Below are 7069 nucleotides of genomic sequence, written 5' to 3' on the forward strand. Positions count from 1 at the left end.
TCGGTATGCTTCTGTATTCATCAAGGCCCGGATGAGATATTTTCCTCCCAGTGCGACTATACCTGCTATGTATGCCAAGCTATGGAATCATAATAGAGTTTCTCTACTCCATTGTAGCGGCGTTTCTTATTTTACACATTTAATTACGAAGAATAAAACACGGGATTAGATATTTTTCAGGGCTCTGTTTCCTCTGAATCCATTTCATTCCTTTGCAATTTCATGCTTTGCAGAATTCTCCAGTCACAAGTTAATTAATCAGGTGGAGACTGTGGGGTTACTTTGTCTCAAGACTAAATGGCCCATATTTAGCAGAAAGAAAAACTTCCTCTGAGGTATGTAAAGAAGAAAAGCAGCACAGGAAGCCGGGCCCTTAATGTTCAGCAGCAGTGGTCCCCGTTTCATCTCAGCGCGCTCTTAACGAGATAAATCCTCCACTGACAGTGACCCGAGATGAAAGTAAGAGACACAAAGCCGGCAAGAGTTCAGGGAAAGTTCTTCATCATCGAATGAATCGCATGTTGCTGCTGGGGAGGTAAGTGGGTGGGGCGGAGGACAAGAAAAGTTCCTTCACCTCCACAACAACTTTGTGGCTGATCCCACAAGGAGGCCTCGCTAGGCGCTAAAGATGCCGGGGATTGACGGCTCTAATCTCGCCGACTTTCTCCGCCTCGCTCAAACTTGGCCCTCTTCTTTTGTTCTTTAAGCCCCGGATTCTCGCGCTCCTACAACTCTATTTGGACGCGGTGCTGCTTTCCGACTGAGGGGAGGGGCCGAGGACGCTTGCTGGACGAGGCGGAACAGAGGACGCCACCACGGTCGAGACAGCAGAGGATCAACGCCCCTCTAAAAAAAGGGACAAACTGTGTGTGTGTGTGTGTGTGTGTGTGTGTGTCGACCCGGTGACCCGCGTCGATGATTGGTTGTTTGATCCGTCTTCGCCCGACGTCCACAGAGAGCAGAGGAAAAACAAAGCACAAAAAATGAAAACACTTTCCTATCAGATAAGTGGTAGTTTAGCGGTTCTCAGCCTGGCTGCTTTTTCTTTGTAACCGTTTCATCAGGAAATATTTTACACCAGGGATACAAGTTGAATGCAATTAACTACCTACAGAGGCAGAAGGCAGCACCACTCTGGGATCCGGTGCACTCATAACAACTGGCTGGATGAAAACAAATTTGTTTTGGCTCACCAGGAACACTTTGTGAACCGCAAATTGTTTTATTGAAAAGGTAGTGAATGTGCAATAAACAACGAGCTCTTAAGTCTGTTCTTCTTCACGTAATGTTGGCAGACTCACCACGATAACCCTGAGTGAATAACACCGCACGGGGCCGAAACAGGGATGCTTCTGTGTTCGAAATTCACTGACAAGTCATTAATATTACAGCATTGGAGATGTTGTTGCCACCTCGATCTAAATTGAGTTTAATTGAATGAGGACTACTTCTGAAATCTAAAAAATCTAAAATGGCCAAATTTGACACGCATTGCCTTATTCTCAGAGATAATTATCCATTCTGCCTTTATTCTGCTGGAATAAAGCTTGTCGAATTGCTTATTTGTTTAAAACTTGGTATTCTGATAAACCTGAAATGCCCGAATGAAACTTTGAGTCATTTCGCTTGTTAAATCAAATTTGTCGATATAACAATTTCAGATAATAAAGTTTTAAACCTCAGTCCGCCATATCTATTTACATGATTTGATCCCAAAGCACATTCACATTTTCCAGCTGATTTTCCCTGAAATAGACACGGATGTCAGCATGAAGACGCACTCTCAGTGAAACCATGTTCGCCATTAGCGGCGCGATACAACACAGCAGCACCTCATTAACGGCGTTGGGGAGATGGATAACAGGGTGGCTAATGAATACGTCCTCTGCTGCTCGAATCCAAATATGGGGGAGTGACAGTAAATCCAGACAACCCCCCCCCCCCCCCCCCCCAACCCCTCTCCCACGTGCCCCCTCTGCTCACTGTCTATTCATGAATGTGTGAAGCCGGGGGATTTAGAAGAGGGCCTCTCTCCTTTGTTTTGCGGCCGGGAAGGCGAGCAGCGAGGCTCATGTGGACACTCTGCAGCTACTTTAACGACGCCTTGTTTTCCGAGGCTCATCGAGAGCGCCGCACGAGGGCACCTGTAAGCATCGGCGAAGTGACAGGACATCCCTTCCTCCTCACAAGCGCCAACAAACACTGACACGGACGGTTTTACAGTCCACATATTGGCAAAGCTTAGCTTGCCAGGTTGTGTCCAGCGTGCAGCATCAGAATCAGAATTGCGTCATCGAATTGTCATCGTCTAATTATTTTGTAGAAATGAATATCATACCATTCCCATACATTGTATTGTCATGAGAACTGTTGAGGGGACATAGAAGTTTTTAACTAATATGTTTTCAGTTAATCAGAAACAAAGTTCATTGTGCAGAAGTCACGCTCTCATTATCATCTGGAAAAGGCCGCTATTTGTTATCCACTGATAACCGAGACACTTATTACTGCTCAGCCTTCAGTTAGTGGTTTGTTCCTGACATGCTCATTGGTAACTTCAACATCCATTTGGTAAGTGAGCCGGTTCTTTATCCAGTAATCACCAGCTCAGCTCCAAGCAGATGTCTTAATGTTTAATGCTGCAGTATCCAAACTTTCCAGGCCCCTTCCGCGAGAATGAAGGGAAGGGATTGCTCTATTAGCTCGCAGGCTGAAGCTGGATGAGGCCGTCTGAAGGAACAGATGCCACAGTAAATTCACAGCCTCTCTCATCTCAGCAGCGCTCTGAGTGAAAACCAGGAAGTATGCTCGGTCCCTCCACTCCTCATCGCTTGGGGAGGGAGGAAGAAAGGGAGCCCGGTATTGGCTGGAGACGACTGTCGGATCCCGACAGGAAGTGTCGCTGCAACGGTGCGGTGTGTGTGTGTGTGTGTGTGTGTGTGTCATCGGCGCGATCGTGCCAGACAACAGGAACTGTCTGCCCAAAGTCGCAGATGGCGTTCGAAGCCATCGGCGCTTTTCAGTTGCAGAGGCTCAAGAAGCTGTCTTGATTGTGATTAAAAGTGGAAGCAGACAGCAGAGTTCTGACACAAACTATTACAGAGCAACGTTCAAGTACTTTGAAGCAGCTATTAATATATTGGTTTTTCACAGCTTTCTATGATGCCGTTTTAGACCTGAGTGGAATTAACCTGAGTAAAAAATGGTCGACGTGGCTATTACGAATTCAATATTGTTTTTTTTTTTGATGTTTGCTGTGAACGATGTGAACGTGGCTATTACAAAACTTTTCTAAAAGCGGATTATGAGTTACCTGCCCAACCCCATGTGCTAGAACACAAGACAAGCTAAAACAATCAAAAAATAATAACTAAAGCTACAGATCACATCGTAACAGTGACCCACCACACCATTTGGGGATTGAGACGGAAGACAATGAAACATGACTTTCTGTAAATCCAGTTAGCTTTTTATTTGCTGGTGCAATCATTCAAAAGCAAAAGCAACATGAGTGCACAGTGAATTTCAGTGAGTTGAATTGACTCTGTGAGATTCAATTTTAGCTCCAAGCTGGTATTTATATTGTCCCAATTCTGTCAGTGTTAAATCAATACTCAAAGTGTTATAAATTATAGTTATAACAATTATAAATATAATAATTTGACTCGGAGTAAGTGTTAAATACACTGTACGTAGAGTCAAACCCAACACCAAGAAGAGTGACAGTGCAGCTACATTTCAAACCTATCAAAGGGTTAATGTAACTCGACTGAGTGTCACAGATCAGTGTTAAATACATTCTATGTAGAGTTAAAAAACCAAGTCGTTGACACTGGATGATGACTCCAGCGCTTTCGTACAATTGACTCTAACAGCTGAATGAAGGTTTTGCAGTGTGATTTCAACACTTTTGCCTATCACAGGAAAATGAACTCTAAGGCTTTTGCTGTGTATATATATATATGTGTGTATATATATATATATATATATATATATATATATATATATATATGTGACCCAATGGACACTTAAAATACTTTGGGAATAGTATCCAAACGTGACAACGCCACTCTCTTTGGAGGGGAGAGACCCTGAATTCAATTATCTTATTGGCCAAAACCCCATACGAGGTAGATCATAGACAGACAGAGGCTTCTGCGTGTACAATGCAATATCACTTTTATTTAAACAATAACTTTATAAAACCACATCCAAATAATTTATACCAGTAGTGATTGACCGGGGGCACAATGACACTTCCAACAATAAAAACACTGCACACGGTTAAGAAAGGCTAAAATAAGCAACACTACAAACCAACACACTCAAATACGATTACTGATCCTAGTTAAAAGACACAACACAATAGAAGTGGGGAAGGGGGAAGCGACGGTCATCAAAAGGGCATAATATCAGTGTGTTATCTCTATAAATAGAGGGAGCAAGATGGAGGCACTTGAGCACAATCTAAACTAAAACTATGGTCGGAGAAAAAGAGCAGTGGCTGTCCTGCTGACCACTGCGTGTCACCAGTTCAGCCTGAAATGCACAAAACAGCCATTAATCACCAAGTACCCACCATCCTTCTCATTACAAAACGCATAATGTGCTTGCAAGCCCAACTTCCTACCTCCTTGGCCCAATGCACCTGTGCACCAGCAGGTAGGACCCTGGGCTCACCAGGTCTGGTTCAAGTCTAACCTTCTACCATAGAAAAGAACATTATATTAATTTCCCCATGGCCTACAAGATGTAGATTAAAATTTCACAACCTACCTTCTTAGTACGGTTTGCTCACCCGCACGGTACTGGCGAGCAACAAACAAAGCACCCAGACTTCAGCACATGCCGGACAACGAGAACAAACATGGGTTGCTCAACTCTCACGGGATCTCCTTTATATGGAGTGGCTCTCCTTGAGTTTAAGCCTCCCGCTCTATGCTGAGGCTCCCAGGTCCTAAGGTCCCACCTCTCACATATATATCCATCCATCCATCCATTGTCAGACCGCTTATCCTGCACACAGGGTCGGGCGATAGACAGGGTACACCCTGGATTGGTCGCCAGCCAATTGCAGGGCAACACAGAGACAGACAACCATTCACACAACTACGGGCAATTTAAAGTCCCCAATTAACCTGATTCCAGAGCATGTCTGCTGGACTGTGGGAGGAAGCCGAAGAACCCGGAGAGAACCCACGCAGACACGGGGAGAACATGCAGACTCCACACAGAAAGGCCACTGGGCGGAATCGAACCCAGGACCTTCTTGCTGTGAGGCGACAGTGCTAACCACCACACCACCGTATATATATATATATATATATATATATATATATATATATATATATATATATATATCAGAAAAGTCAATACATACATATATATGTATATATATGTATATATATATATATATATATGTATGTATTGACTTTTCTGATTGTACTTTCTTCATTCTTGTTGTTCTGGGTCTGCACCCTCTTAAATGAACTTTTTGTAAGTTGTTTTGAAAAAAACTACAACTAAATGAAAAATGTATATATATATATATATATATATATATATATATATATATATATATCAGAAAAGTCAATACATACATATATATGTATATATATGTATATATATATATATATATATGTATGTATATATATATATATATATATATATGTATGTATTGACTTTTCTGATTGTACTTTCTTCATTCTTGTTGTTCTGGGTCTGCACCCTCCTAAATGAACTTTTTGTAAGTTGTTTTGAAAAAAACTACAACTAAATGAAAAATGTAAAGGTATATCTTTAGTAGACCTTCAGTAGCTAACATAGCATATAAGTGCTAACGTTAGTTAAAGAAGTACTAACCAGCTCGTATAATAAAAGCTTTCACTGGTTTTTGCGTCGAAAACAAAAAAATGTTTAAAAATAATAAATATATATATATATATATATATATATATATATATATATATATATATATATATATATATATATATATATACTAGGGTTACATTACTTTTAAGACATGACTAGCTCCAAATGTGCAAACTACTGACACCATTGAATGAGAGAATGGTCTCTTGCTGCTATTATCAGAAAAACATAGTGAAAGAAAGAAGGGCCCCATTGGATGTTCTGTCCCCTTTCTGACGGGCAGTTTCCTCAGCACTTGTTTTAAAATTATGTCATATAAATGTCTATATGTACAGTATGCGTGTTGCTAAAACAGATGAAAAGGACAAAAGCTATTCAAACCCTCGTCATTTCATGAATGTTTGAGACACATCATCTTTCTCCCTCCTGTTGCAGTCGTCATAATCTCTGTGTCTCCCGGGGATCTTCTTTTCTCTTCATCACACTACTGCTCGGGACATGAAGTCAAGGAGGTTCAATAGGGATGGTGTCACCTCACGGAAACCAATTATGCGCAGGCTCGGAAGCTTTCATTTCTGTGCTGGAGCTTTGAATGGTTTTGATTTTCCGTGATGAATTACCGCAACCAAATGAGGATGAGAGGGACGGGGGAGGGGGTGGGGGGTGGGGAGAGGAAGCCAGAGAGCAAGCGGCTGAAAGAGAAAAATCCAGGAGGAATTCTTTGCCTCAGCTCCCTCGGGGCGTTCAGTGTGTTGGAGGAGTACTGTACGTTTCTCTGGCAAGCGTCTCTTCCACCCACGCGAGTCTCTCAAACCAAATCAGGTCCCGGCGGAGGAGTTCCTTCATCCAGCTAGAGTGTGCGTGCTCTTGTGTTGCACACCTCCTCTTAATTAAACAATGGCAAGCACTGAAAAACATTGTTTGACGGAGACTGTGGAAGGCATCTTGAAAAATAGAAGAAAATAGAAGAACAGTCTGAGCTAATCTCACAGGATGGAAGTTCATTAAGCAGGGAAAGCTGGCCTGAGCTCATTGTACTTTGCATGTCACCTCTCATTGGTTCAAGTGTACTATACTTCAAGTGAATACATACTTCCCACATGACAAGTTTAGCTTTCATGTATCCCAGGATGCTTTTGTCCATGTATGTACTGTGTCCCCCAGTTTATATTAGGCACCAATCGCTGTATGCAACGTC

General features: G+C 42.2%; 1 long non-coding RNA gene across 1 annotated transcript; it reads right to left on the reverse strand.

The window, feature by feature from the left end:
* Nucleotides 1-4162: 4162 nt before the first annotated feature.
* LOC144406311 (uncharacterized) lies at nt 4163-4706 on the reverse strand. Its single transcript, XR_013467584.1, has 2 exons — nt 4631-4706; nt 4163-4539 (listed from the first exon to the last, which is right to left on the reverse strand). It is a non-coding gene; the product is annotated as an uncharacterized LOC144406311 (long non-coding RNA).
* Nucleotides 4707-7069: the final 2363 nt, after the last annotated feature.

The sequence above is a fragment of the Gasterosteus aculeatus genome, chromosome 4 (genome assembly GCF_964276395.1).
Source record: "Gasterosteus aculeatus chromosome 4, fGasAcu3.hap1.1, whole genome shotgun sequence".
In the NCBI taxonomy this organism is placed as follows: domain Eukaryota; kingdom Metazoa; phylum Chordata; class Actinopteri; order Perciformes; family Gasterosteidae; genus Gasterosteus; species Gasterosteus aculeatus.